The sequence below is a fragment of the Paramisgurnus dabryanus genome, chromosome 20 (assembly GCF_030506205.2).
Source record: "Paramisgurnus dabryanus chromosome 20, PD_genome_1.1, whole genome shotgun sequence".
Lineage (NCBI taxonomy): Eukaryota > Metazoa > Chordata > Actinopteri > Cypriniformes > Cobitidae > Paramisgurnus > Paramisgurnus dabryanus.
In genome coordinates this window covers 16,338,169-16,353,133 of record NC_133356.1, presented here as the reverse complement: position 1 = coordinate 16,353,133, position 14,965 = coordinate 16,338,169, and positions in this window count along the sequence as shown.

Below are 14,965 nucleotides of genomic sequence, written 5' to 3'. Positions count from 1 at the left end.
TAATTCTGCCAAAACAAGTCATTGGGTGGAGCTTTTCCTTAAAAATACAGCTATTTTTAAGGCTTGGCTGAGAAGTAGGCTTCATGAGTCCAGCTCTGATTTGTTAATGACAAGCCACATGGGAAATCCAAAGCTCAAAATGCTGATTAATCTTTAAACATAGGTGGATAAAAGGGGTCATTAAAAGAACACCCTTTTAAGTGTCTTCCCAAAAGATTAATCATCTTTACACGTATCACCTAATGGTCCGTTTCCAAAGCATGAGGTGTGTTACGATAATGAAATGCTTATTGGAGGTTATATGGTTCCTTTAAACCCATTATCTACTCTCCAAGCTTCAATCCTAATGCTTATGTTGTTGCTTTTTGCCTAGAAATATTTATTACAACAAAACCCAAATTGTCAGATTGCATGTTTTTCTTTGTTTTTAGAGTATTAAATGATGACTGTGCACATAAAAGATCTGTAAAGTTGCAAAAATTAAAGTTTCAAATCCAAAGAGATATTCTTTTTAAACATGAAGCCTCATCCATGCCCACCTAAAACGGCTAGGTTAACACGCCCATGCAGTTTGACGTCATACTGGTTTGAACATTTTCATAACACCGCCCTCGTATAGACGCAAAGATAGAGGGTGTAACTTTCAATCACGCTGTAGTATTGTTTTTTCCGCCATGTCGAGCAGACGCTGTGTTTCGTTGCAAAACTACTTTGGTTGACATTCCAACAGAGTAAACATTAAGAAACCAGTGGTTAGGTTTTATTAACAACACTGTTTCAGAACAGTACAGCCCAAATGTTCGATTGTGTGCTGCACATTTTAAGGAGGATTACTTTCTAAACATCACGGAGTACAACCGCTGGATGTACACAAAGGCTTCGTCTAAAAAGTGGAGCAATTGTAACTTTGCAACTACACTGACATCCTGTAAGTAGCCGATGTTCTCATATTTAATACATTTCCTCACTGACGATTCAAAGACGAGTTTGGTGCAGAGACGCGCCTGTGTTTTAATGCATTTCCTAATGATGATCCAAACGCGAGATTTGAGAAGTGCAGATTAGTGATTGTTTGTTGTTTCTACGTTCACAAATGCAAACATGGTTTATGTTTTAGTATCCTTACTTTACCATCTTTTACGTTCTGCTCACATCGCGCTGGTAAAGTTGATAGATTAGCTTAGCCATCCGTGTTTTCTGGGTCCGATTCAGGCTCGTGTTGATAAGGTAGTAGTAAATACGATAGTATCTCGTGGCTTTCACTATTGTTTTGGGAGCTCATTTTCCAAAACTTGGCAAGGAGCGTCATATTTCCGATTACGTTACTGAGGTATTCGGCCAATCACAACGCACTGGATAGCTGGCCAATCAGTTCACACCCATTGACATCGCGCTTTCTCACAAAGATGAGCTTTGTACCAAACGACCTGTTTCAGATGGGCGGGACTTAGAGGTGCTAAAAAATGTATGGTATGTGGAAAATAATGATTTTTTTTAACCATAAACCACATAAACACATTGTATTACACCAAATACACAAAGTAATGTGCTTTTTAGCCCTATAATATGACCCCTTTAACTCAGTTCTGAGGCTTAGAGTTATCGTTGCAAGTTTTGAATGTTTGAGTAGTATTGCAGTATCAAAGTGGTATTCACATGCACATCTAGGTAACATTACCAGTATAACCAATCGACACTAAACTGCTTAAATGAAAGCGTTTATAACAGCTTTAATTTATAGTCATATAGTGGTGGTTTTGATTAGACAGGAGTTTTATACTCATTCTAATCTGGGCATCCTTCCCACTGTGCTCTCTTGTCAAATCTGGGCTCCTGTGGTGACACAGTGACATACTGCGAGATCTCCCCCACCGGCAAAACACGTAGGTGATGCTTGGACAATTTGCATGCTGTTTTGTGGGTGCAAAGCAAATTCCTCCAATATCCCAAATCTCATATGCTATAAAATTGTTCTTACATCTAGACTTTGTCCATTGATGTTCCTTATTAAATGTTCCAGCTGTCCCACTATATTGCCATGACAACTTTTCAAACATCTCTCAACTGTTTTGTCTTTCCTAAAGGATTTTAACTTCTCATGCAGTAAGTATTTGAGACTTCTGTAAGTGTAATTTTGTCAGTGTGTTGTAATTGTGTATTGATTTTAAATTAGCTAACACTTCAAGCCCTAAGCCGTTTTCCTAAAAAATGACAAAGATAACATCAGTGTACACAACAGTTATCACATTCTGGCCATGTCAAACCTCTCTGTCTTTTTAAGGGTAATGTTTAATGAAAGGTTATACTTCATTACAAAAAGTCCTTGAGCAACATCAACACCTGCTGCTGTCATGTGGTGTTTGATCTCATACTGGTGACGGTTCTCTGTTATAACCTATTTATGCATTTAGCAGTCATATACAGAATAAAATCATGATTGTTTATTACACATGTGTGAAAATGTAATTATAAATAAGTGAATTTGTCATATTCAATCTTATTAAACTGTAACACTGTAATGTAGTGTGACTGTTCAATAGGCTACACACAGTAAAAGTCTACATTTAATATAAAATAATGACACACAATATAGCATTTAATAACATTTGACATATAATGTATTACCAATACCAGGAAAAGCACATTTAGATGGACATTTACATTTATACATTTGGCAGGAGCTGCGCACAATTTCAAAATCATTTGTGATTTACAAATTTCAAATCTGAAAGAGAAGCGCACGCATGTTTTTTCATGCGTACATTTAATCTATGAATCACAAGTAAGCACTTTTGAGAAATTTTCATATGATCAAATTTGGGGGCGGCCTTTACGCAGCTATAAATGAGCCCCCATGTCTGTTCTAATTTAAAGACAATTTTAAAGGTACAATTTATTACCTTTAGAATAAGTTGTTTTTATCTAAACACACCATGGCTCCAACATGATATCACAGAAAGTCGTGTTATTATAAAAAATATATTAATTTATTTGTGTCCATGGCACGAAATTCAGCTTTTTTTCATGCCTTGAGCACAAATGTCTTTTTCGTGTCACTTGCACAAATTTCTATGAATAGTTTTCCATGTCTGTGGCACGACTTATTTTTGTGTCATTTTATGTACTGTTTTCTTATTTTTTTCCTATTTTTAAATCATTGTTGCTTGGGGTTGGGGTTAGGATGTACATTTATGTATTGGTTTCTACACGTTTTTCGTCTGGTTTTAAAATTCTTCTCGCCTGGAGTTGGAGTTGGGGTTTGGGTTAGGATGTGTAAAAATGTAATAGAAAGTGATTTTAACCTCAACCACTAGCGACAATGCTAAGAAAATAGGAAAAAACAATAAGAAAACAATACATAAAATGAAATGTCGTGCAACAGACACAAAAACATTATTTATAAATTTGTGCGAGTGACACAAAACAGACATCTGTGCTTGAGACAGAAAAAAAAGTTTGATAAAAGAAAAAGAAATGCCATAGACACGAATAAATGAATCAAAATGTTTCGTTACTATAACACATACATAGATATACATAATAAAGGCTAGATGTCTTACGACGTCATCACCAGTGGCCATCTTGTCACAGGCAAGCTTTCCGGCGGGCTCTGTGTATACCTGATGCGGTGAGTGATCTGCACAAACACAAATAATCTTATCTTGCTGAAATCTTGACATATTTTACAAATGGTTTGTTTCTTACAAACGTTAGTAACGTGGCTATAATTCTGGATGCTGAACATGTTTCATGAACATTATTCAGAAGTATGCAGTGCATAAGTACATCTCTGACATTTATAACAAACCAAACAGTTTAAAAATCGGTAGAAAACTGTGCAAGTTATAGTTATTTAAAAAGTGCATGCACCATTAAAACACAGTGTTATGAGTAAGCGAGCTGACTGTGACAAAATGGCTGCCAGGTGCAGATATCGACCTCCATTGGCCAGCAGCGCGGACGAGACATCTAGCCTTTATTATGTATGCTTACAGTACATACACCACGGGTCTTACATGGAAGTCGGTGCCATGTTTCTACAGTATAGCTTTAAACAGAGCATGTTTCATATCTACGTTGTCTCAGATGACGACGTTTGTCCTATGTCAGCTATTGTAGCTTCTCGTTGGGTTTTCGAAATTGAGGGGTTTGGTGTGGAGCTGTTGGTTGCAATTTGTAATCTCACTGCTAAAATCCAACACTGATGTAATGCTATTCCAGTTTAATACAGTATATAATAAGGCTGTTTTTCACCACACTGGTCATTTTTCAAAGCATGGTCAGCGTCAGCTCGCAACAGTTTGTGATTGATATTAAATCAATCTTTTCTCTACTGTCTAACTTTTCAATCTAATTTTGTGCTGCTTTGAACTTTAGCCTCATAGGAATGGGAGCTTTACTTTTATTCTGTGTTATATTCAAAGTTGGATGTTTTTTTAAACCTTCAGTGTCTCTTTATGTAGGAACTGAAGCACATTGATGCATATCTCTGACAAATTAGATTTGTCAACTCTGCATGAGTTTCCAAGCTGGATATACAACTTTAGACATTCCATTTTACCTTTTCCTAGTGGAAAGTTTACAGTATTTATCCTACATGAGTACTAAACACTGTAAAACATCACATCACTGAAACATCAAAAAAATACTGGTTGACTAGCTTAAGGTTAATTCAAGTTGAGAGTGTCTGTGTTACATGTCTTTTATGTTTGTTTGATTATTTATTTCCTACTTTGATCTCCGCTAAAGAACATAATGTCTAGTTGTCTAGATGACCCAATATACTTCCTTCTAACCATTAACTTAAAGTCAAGGATGAATTTAATATTCACCAAAAATACTTTCTTATTACACTCAATCAAAGCCAGAATTATATTTACCGCTTTACCATCAGTTCCCAACGCCAGTTAAAATAAACCTCCTATTACTTTCTGTGAGTGTCTCATTGCACCTGGACTGTCTTTGAAATGTGATCAAAGGCATTGAATGCAGCCGATCATTCAGGCTCTGTAATAGAAGCTATTATAAGCCAGCAGAGATAATGTGTCTGCCATGCTCTGTGGTAAATGTATAAACAATTCCATTGTTTGTGTTGTTGTGCTTAGGGGACCGGAAGAAACAGGAGTTGATGCTTCACCTCAGCTCTGCCATCCACAGACATACAACCATTATGTCGTGGATAGGACTGCAATTCTGTTTGATTGGAATCACTTTCTTTAACCGTAGTATTTTTCACTCTCCAACATTTGTTGTATTTTACATTGTAAGTTTTCGTTTGGTGTCCACATTTAAATCAGTTCAGTCTTGACATTTCAAAGAACACTTCACTACTCTGCCGTCTCTTGTCACTAGTAATAAGTTTTGTCAGTAGGTACACGGTACGGTCTATAGTGTGTGTGTTTGTGTAATATGTTGTGTATGTTTGTGAGTGTTTGTTCATGTGTAGAGTACAGAGGCAGTACTGAGAGGCGGATCTATCATTGAATGTGGTGCTGAGGTAAACAGCACTGTGAGATTACACTATTTACTGTGGCAGAAACAAAGACTCTGTCCTCCCACCACACAGAATACAATTTACTGACTGACAGTGCACTCCATCACTCAACCAAAAGTGTGACAGGACTCAAACACATGCAGACGCAAACGCTGACAAACGCGATGTGTATAGCCGCTTGTTCTTGTGGAAAACCAGATTAGTCAACTTCTCTCAGGATGTGTCAGCTGTTGTCATTTGTTAGCTACAGTATAAGCTATGTCACAAAGTAAATGTTAATACTGAATGTATTTTGGTTTCCTTCTTTTGTTTCTTTCTTATTGGATGTGAGGTCTGTTATAATAAATGTCAACAGGAGCACAGTTTATTGACCATTTAACTTGTTTTTATGGGGAAAACAGGATGTTCAGTGAGGACATAAATGTTGGGCATACTCGATTACAACCACAAGTAATTGATTGGTTCAGAAAATATGGGCGTTATAAATCTATTTTATTTGTTTAACACATTTTACAAGCTATTTCGCTTCAAAGCAGTTTTGCTGTAAATAGTGACCATTAAATCCAAATGCCCATAGTGAGTAAGCTAGAAACTAGTTTGATAGAGCAAAACTCCCTAAAATGTTAAAATTACAAGGATTTGTGATGTCAGCCACAAGGGAAAGTTTTTTTTAGAGGAGGACCAACCAAGCATTCTGTTAAAGACTATAAAGATTAAATGGCACGTTCTTTCTGATCCCATTTTTTAAACCGTAGTTAGTGTGTAATGTTGCTATAATAGCATAAATAAAAACTTGTAAAATGACAAAGTTCAAAGTTCACTGCCAGGCGATATTTTTTCTTTAACTGAATTCACCTTTTAAGGCCTACAGTGAACGGCCGGTTTGTACTATAGCCCTCTACTTCCTGCTTTTATGACGACAGTAGAACAGTTTTTACTCCGCCCACAGGAATACTTCAGTCGCCAGCTAAGCTAACGGCAAGCTAAGCTGCTCGAATCACAACACACTAAACAAGCTACACAATCAGAACTCATTACGTATTTCTGAAGGAGGGACTTCATAAAACATGGAAGACATCAGCCTGAGGACAGTGAAAAATCCGGTAGACAGATTAGTAAATTGTGAGAAAAATACCGCGTTTTTACACATGAAACATGAACACATGTTATATTGTGCACTGTAAACACAATCAAAGCTTTAAATACACAGAAGGAATTTTTCATTGTTTTTAGAAATGTCTTCAATTTATTTTTTGTTCATTTGATTTACAAAACCTTTAAATGAACACATGTATTTCATATACTGCTATCATTTTTATGGTAGTAGGGCTAAAGAGATATTCTATATAATATTACTATAACTCTAAGATATAATTTTACTATTTAAAAGTTTTGTGAGGCATTTAGTTGATTCAATTTAGTTCATATCAAAAGTCAGCTTCTGACTGAAATATTATAAACATTGATGTTTTCAGACATCAATAACAGCATGGAAACAGAGCTTTGAAAGTTAATCAATAAAAAATGTGAACCTGTTTACATAAACATAAAACGAAAGATAAAGTGTGTGTGTGTGTGTATGCGTGTGTGGAGGTGGCTCTTTGTTTTGTTGAAGTACAGCTTTATAAATGTAATATGAAGTAGGCACACATGGCCTCTGTTTTGCACATGAAAAAGAACAGCGAATGTACGGGCAAGATCAAAGGCAGCTTTCGGTCCAACAGGCTTTATGTGGTCCTATCATTCCCCCTTAACTGAATGTGACATACAGATCAGGCCAGAGCGACCCTACCAATTATATCACCTGCTGTAGCAAAATTATTATTTTATTACAATTATTACATCTGGACCAACTGAATTTATTTGTTATCTTTTTCATTTGTTATTTTAAAAATATGATAGATAGTTAGTTTGTGACGTATGTGCACAACAATAGCCCTATTCAAACTTCATTTTCTTCTCCATTGAATACACATACAAACACTAAAACAGATAAGAATTCTGTTAGTTTTGTAAAGGAGGGCAGCTGCAGGTGACACAGGAATAAAGTATGTCTGACAATTACAGCACTAAAGACAGATGTCAAGGACAAGGAGAGCCAGCAGTGATGGATGCCGAGATAAGAAACACCTTCACAGTTTCTTTTAGGCCTCTTAGTACATTCTCACTCATCTTACATCTTAGTGCTTTTCAGAGGCTAACTGCAAATTTCTGCATAAAATATGATGTTATTTAATGTTAAACTATGTGAGTGGCGATGTGTGGCGCTACAGGTATTTGAACAACTTCCTGAGTCACAGCTGGGCGGCACAGACAGGCGCCACCTGGCGGCGCCGGTGTGCATATACTCATAGAAAGCAATGTGTTCGATTTTTTTAGAACGGCGCGGCGCTGAGCTGCGCAGCCGGTGTGCGATCCTCTTAACAGGCCATTTGTGTGGAAACACTTGATTTCTTAAGTTGATTTTTTGAGTTCTCTAAGTCCATGTGTTTTAGGTTTAAAACTCCCTGGGGTCCAAAAACGCTGTGCCACGTTTTGACGTGTTTTCTCCTCATCAAATCAAAATCAACTTAAAATACTCCATCATTAATAATCATACACCTACGTGTTAGAGATCATTTGAAACTGTGAAGGGTCTACTTTTATTTGTGTACATTCACAATAACAACAAATATCTGTGTTTTTGTCAAATAAACAGGTTGCCTCAAAAATACTCGTCACACAAACATGATACATACATCTAAAGAAAGCCTGAAATATACTTTTAAACAAACTAATTACAATCGAAAACAAATATTGCCTGTTTATATAATCTGTTTAAAAGTAAAGAGAGGTACCCTTTATTCTTGCTGAATAGTGGGTACCGCCAGTGGGTACCGCCTCATTACAGGTAATGAGGTCACGCCCACAGGCAGTACAGACCATTCATTTGGAAATGAAGGCAATCACTCAAAACAATCCATAAAGTTTTATTAGATTAAAGAGTTCATTTTTACCTCATAAAAACAATGAAACTCCTTCCGTATCAAGACTGACTGGAGGAGGATATTATTCCTTTCAAGTAACAGTTAAGTTATTTATTCTCATTTATATTTGCTATCTATCATGTAATATGCTTATGACTTGCGCCGTATGCAGCCTGCATATGCGACCTCCGCAGCTGCAGGCTTCGGATTAAGAAACCATTGTTTTCAAACGAGAAGACGCGTATACTCGCATAAGTTACATGCCGTGTAATTCTCTACATGGCTTGTAGTTTAGACACAGTAATTCTCAGTTTTACGATCATTTGAAAGATCTTGCTGTTGAATTTACTATAAGGTATTAGACAAACAAGCAGCCATTTAATTTAGCCATGATAACTCATTATGCTATAACAGTATGAAACATCACTGACTTTTGACATGTAAAAGACTTCACTGAGAAGTTCAAATAAGACAGTTACTTTATTGCTTATCACAGAGAAAGGGTCATTTAAACTTCTTGATAAGTTATAGCAACTCATTTTTGTTTGAAACACTTTTAGGCAGGAAGGGGTTAAAAGGAGATTACAGTAAAAGTAAAAGCGCTATCTTCTTGTCTCTGATTGAGTTTTCTCCCTTATCCCTCAATTTATCATTTTTTCACCTTGTCTCAATAGAGCCGTGACAGAAATCTCATCTATCTCATTTCCTGTTTGTCTTACAATGCAAATGAATGTGGACTCAATGACTCTGGGTCCCCAATCGTTCAGCCTCGCAGGGAGAGATGCTAACAGAAATCGAAATCTAACTCAAACATTTGTATTCCACCTTGCAGAAAATCTAAAGAGCTGCCTGATAGTTTCTGCTTCTTGAGGATTTAATAGTGTAGACATTAATATTATGATCCAGCAGAGTTTTTTCACAATATCTACATGGTTTCAAATAGCTACATATCTTGCAAAAAGTATACATTATCTTATCTAAGTTGTCATAAATCAATTAAATTAAAAAAACTTGAAGAAATAACTATAAACTGCAATGAATTATGATATGTAGTGAAGTTTAATACACAGGTATACTTTAGTCTGATTGGTCATACACACACACACACACACACACACACACACACACACACACACACACACACACCAAATTTTAGATATTTTAACCTTCTACAGACTATAATAATCACAAAATAAGTAATGATTAATTTAAGGACCCATTTTTAATCTTTATTTTTAGTAGTACATTGTTCCTTTCATTTAATATAAAAAACAACTTGATATTTTAATAACGTCAAATATTTTTATTATTTTGTATAAAAAAATAATAATGTATCTAAGCCTGTCATTGTCACAAAACAACAACTTCTGGAGTTTTTAAGGCCGACCACATGATCAGGGTTTATTTTGCAGTATTGATCCGCCGACTGTACAGTATTTGTCGTTTACTAATTTGTTTCTCTAATAAATTCTCAAGAGACTGGTCCAGGCCACCTGTGAAACAAAGTAAAAGGCTAATGCAACTTCTTCACCCACATTTGGAATAGGAAGCCCTTAAGGAATGTGGAAAATGAAACAATTTAATGACTCCACTTTAGTTTGATGCAGTGTAAGGGTGCTCTTCAGTATGCCAGCTGCAAGGCAATTGATATCTCAGGATTTCACTCTAAATGTGAGTGGGGGTGGGCCCTGCTTTTAAATGCTTAAACCAAGTTAAATAGGCATCACATTAATTATGTACCACAGCTCTTGGCAGGGAATTTAAAAGGGTGAGGCACAGAGATGTTAAAAATTCAGAAGAACAAAATCTGGTAAAGCTATTGTCTCAGCAAGATGGGGGGGGGTGTACAATAAGTTGCTCAATATTATCTTTTTATGCCATGTCAGGTTGCTTAAACCATCAAAATATGAGGTGTATAGGGACAAAACACTAAACTTTGAGGGGTTTTTCCCAGACAGGGATTATTTTAAGCCAGGACTACACCTTAATTTAATTAGGAAATATTTTTATACATTTTATATATTTTTATTAGGAACTAGTTTTAACGAACATGCCCTACTAAAAACACTACTTGTGTGCATTTTGAGGCAAAACAAAGGGCACTGATGTGTTTAAAGATATGTCAGTGCAAGTTGTTTTCGGTTCGGACAGCTCTTACACTTATTTTAGTCTAGGGCTAGTCTAATCCCTGTCCGGGAAACCGCCCTTTAAGATATTTGGTGGTAAAAATTATTTGGTAAAAAGGCAAACCCAAGCATATTAGTAAATCAAGGTTTCAGTCAAATATACAACATAAATGCATGGAAAAGCAAAAAGCTCACATGTAAGAAAGCATCTTTTAAATAATATTTGTTGATCCATGTTTGTGGTAAAATTTTTAAGTCATTTTCTTCTAATATGTCTTCAAAAACTTTGCACGTGAGATGTGTGTAACTTTTGCCAAGTCTTCTTAAATTTTTCTCAAAGCTGAGCTTGGGTTTATACTCCAAGCATAATGCAATATGCATAACATTTTTGTGCATCTTGAATACAATTTGTCAGCAAAGATGTCAGCTGGTCAAAGTTGAAAATCACTCATTGGCCACTACTGTAGACATAAGGAAATACAGGGGTCATCTCTGAAATGATTCTCTGTTTTGTAATTGTCATGTCAATTATTTAAAATGTATGACAAAACTTACTAATTCAAATTTGTACATTTTTTTTATAAAAATTACAGTTCTAGTTTCTAGTCTGAAATCTTTTAGTTCTAGTCTAAAATCTCATCTGATGCAGTTCATTAATATGCAACATGCTGACAGCTTTTCCTCACGGTGTCCCTATATGCTGCTTTTCTACCACTTGAAAGAACTGCTGTCAAATCACACAAATAAATAAAATCATTTTTATTTATTCTTTTTCATTTGAAGTATTGCCATAACAGTGTTAGGAAAAACAGATCATTCCCAAGGCATGGGCATATTAAAATGTACACCAGAGGAAGTTCAAGGAAAGCTTAAAATTTGAGTTGTATCATCTTTAGAAGTGTCGCCATCAAGGATGCAATTTCTGTAATGTGTCGGTACCACTGATGGTTTTTGTGCACCCCCACCTAAACATTCTGCAGTCTATTACTAACTGCATGCAAAGCAATATTGTCCTTAATTTGATATAAATGTGCTTTCCATTGGTGTGATTGTATACGTCTCTGTGTCTGTGTGCAGTACAGAACATATCCCATAAGAAGATTGCGGATCTGGTCGAATTTTTCTCCAGCACACCAGGAGTTAAAAAGTCCTTAAAAAACATATATTCTCTATGCTACTCTCCTGGTATCATGTAATTTATCTCCAATGTCTTCTCTCAGCTGTGCCATAGACACTTTGCAATTCATGTCTTACTCTCTCTCTCACTTTTTCTCACTTAGTGTGTGGGAGACAAATGAGATTAGCGGTGCATTGTGGCCACAGTGCTCACTGTGAGGAATGAGTAGAGAATATGACCACCCTGACACTACTTCTGTGCTATGGGCCTGTCTGAACTCATATACCATCCTGTGTTATCACAAACTCTTCTATAAAAAGATATATGAGAAAAGCAAAGTAATTATTGCACAAAAGCTAAGATGATGTGATGGTAAACATGACCTCATAAGCATGCAAGTCCTGCTAAACTAATTCTACTAAACATAAATCTAATATAAATATGTGTTTATAGTGTTTATCACATTTGTTACTATCTGTCCATCATCATATAAAGCCCTCCCTGACAATTTGATTGGTCCGATCAGCTTTCAGTCACGCATAGTAGCGCCACAACGGAGCGACTGCAGACCGAACTTCCCAACCTGAAATGTTGTGGGCGGGGCTAAGTTGGGCTGGCACCCAGGCTATCAAATTACAAATTAAATGCAAATCAATAATAAAATCTGAGAAATAATTCAGTGCTATATAAACAGTAAAAAAACTGTAAGGCAGGACATCCAATTCCATCTCGAGCCTAGTGACAATTGTGATGTCTCTATCAAAAGATGATTGGCTTTTTTTAACTGTAAGGCAGGACTACAGACACCATGTTTAGCTATTATGTCTCTGGTCAGCACAGTATTTGAGGTCTCAGCAGTGAGAGAGAGAGAGAGAGAGAGAGAGAGAGAGAGAGAGAGAGAGAGAGAGAAGAGCAACACTGATCAGTCCAGCTGCAGTGTTTATGGGCCAACAGATGGTGGAAGGGGACAACTTATCCTTGCTAGTCCATGGAAAGGAGGCCTTTTCTATAATGGAGTTTAAGCTGAGTATCTACCTAAAAATTCACATCCAGTGGGTCACTCTGATAACAGATAAACCTTAAATCTGTTATTTCTCACTTGTGACGTATTACGTTGTAAGTACTGTATTGAAATACTGCTACTGTATATTTACTGAATGATAGGCTTCCAACATAATTTGGCGAAGGTTCTGAGGAACAAACACTTGGAAATGTGTTCCTCTAGAAGGATGAAACACCTTCCGATACACCTTATCCTCCAGAATAACGAATCCAGATTCAGAATCAAATTTAAGTTGTCAAAAGATGTCTGACATTCACCTGTCCATTGAAACCGTACTCCCTTTCGTTTCAGGGCATTCAAGGGCTCTGCTATAGCTGAAAAATTAGGCACATACCTATGATACCACCCACTCAGTCCCAAAAATCATTGGACTTCCTTTAAATTGGTAGGAACCGGGAAATTCTGAATGGCCTCTGTTTTAGCAGGATCTGCCTTCACACCTTCAGGAGTTACTACATGGCCAAGAAACTTAATCTCTGTCAGACAGAAATGAAATTTTTTCAGAATAATGGTCAAACCTGCACTCTTTAAACATGTCATGACCTTTTGAAGATACTGTATATGTTGGCTGAAATTTGCAGAGTAAACCACTATGTCATCTAGATAAACCAGACAACATTGCCCCAAACACTCAGTTAATACCCTGTTCATAAGCCGCTGAAAAGTAGCAGGCGCATTCTTCACACCAAAAGGTAAAACCTTGAATTCATATAGCCCAAAAGGGGACACAAAAGCAGTCTTAGCCATACTTTCTGGATGCATCGCCACTTGCCAGTACCCACTGTTGAGATCAAGGGTACTGAACACAGTGGCCCCAGCAAGTGACTCTTAAGATTTCACTCACAGTGGGAAGAGGAAACGCATCACTTTCACTCACTGCATTTAACCTGCGATAGTCCACGCAAAAATGCTGACTTCCGTCTTTTTTAGGGACTAACACTATTGGGGATGCCCAAGGAGAATGGGATGATTGAATAATGTCCCGTGCAAGCATATCATCAATTTGATCTTTAACTATTTGCTTTTTGTGTTCTGACAATCGGTAAGGCTTTTGTGCGATCACTACCTCAGAGCACACTTTGATCTTATGTTGAACTAAGTGAGTTCTACCCAAAGATGAAGTACATACTTCAGGGTGAGTATACAACAAGGTATAAAGTTCATAAGATTCCTTTACAGTTACAATGCTCTCTCTTACTTTATTCTGAATTAACTCTGCAGGATCTACACTAAGTTCTTCCTGGACACAATGATCTATATACTCACTATCTGGACATACAGGCTGAATTGGAGGTACAGCACAGTAAAGAGAAGTAGTAGGTTTAACATCCACAGGTGGTTTACAATATCTCCAGGAATCTCCAGGAGAAATTGGTGGTTGAAATGGGAAAACAAGTTTTTCCACATCCTCTGTAAAACTATACACCTGATCTTTGATGTTAAGTTGCAAGCAAGTCAACGCTATGAAATCAAGTCCTAGCACCATTGAATAGACCAAATTCCGAGCAGAAAGAACTACTGTGGGGACCTGGAAATGTAAACCATGCAGATAGAAATCCAAAACTTTCTGCCCTACTGGTACAGTAGCATCCCCATTGGCCAAATACAGAGGTCCTTCATGCCACCCGTCTAATTGTTCATTAGCCCCTTTCATTTGATTCCACAAATCAGTATGTAACAGTGTATAGGTAGCTCCTGTATCTACAAGTGCTTTCCCCATACAATTCCTCACTGTTAAAGGAACAACTAATTGACGAAGAGTAGCAGGGCCACCCTTCTTACTTGGTTTAACAAAATTCTGCCTACCATTACTTTGATCTTTCTGTAGAGGTTGCTGAGTATTATAAGAAGAGACGAAACCCTTTTGCTGATTACGACCCTGGAACTCCTTATTTCCCTGGGCTTGACTCCCAGAGTGTTTCCCGCCCAAGGAAGCTTTAAAAGTAGGACAAGAGCCTGGAGAATGATTTTCATGACATCTCCAGCACAATAGACTTACATTTCTGGGCTCTAGTGATGGAACAACCTTAGTGTCTTCTACTTTCATTTTTCTAGCTTGTGAGTTTTGGTCACCTACAGTAACTTTAGATAACTAAAGCTGATTATACTTTCTTTGTTGGTCATAATCTCTCTCAATCTGTGTTCCTATCCTCACCAACTCCTCTACCGTTTGTATACGCCCTCGAAGCTGACTTGCAA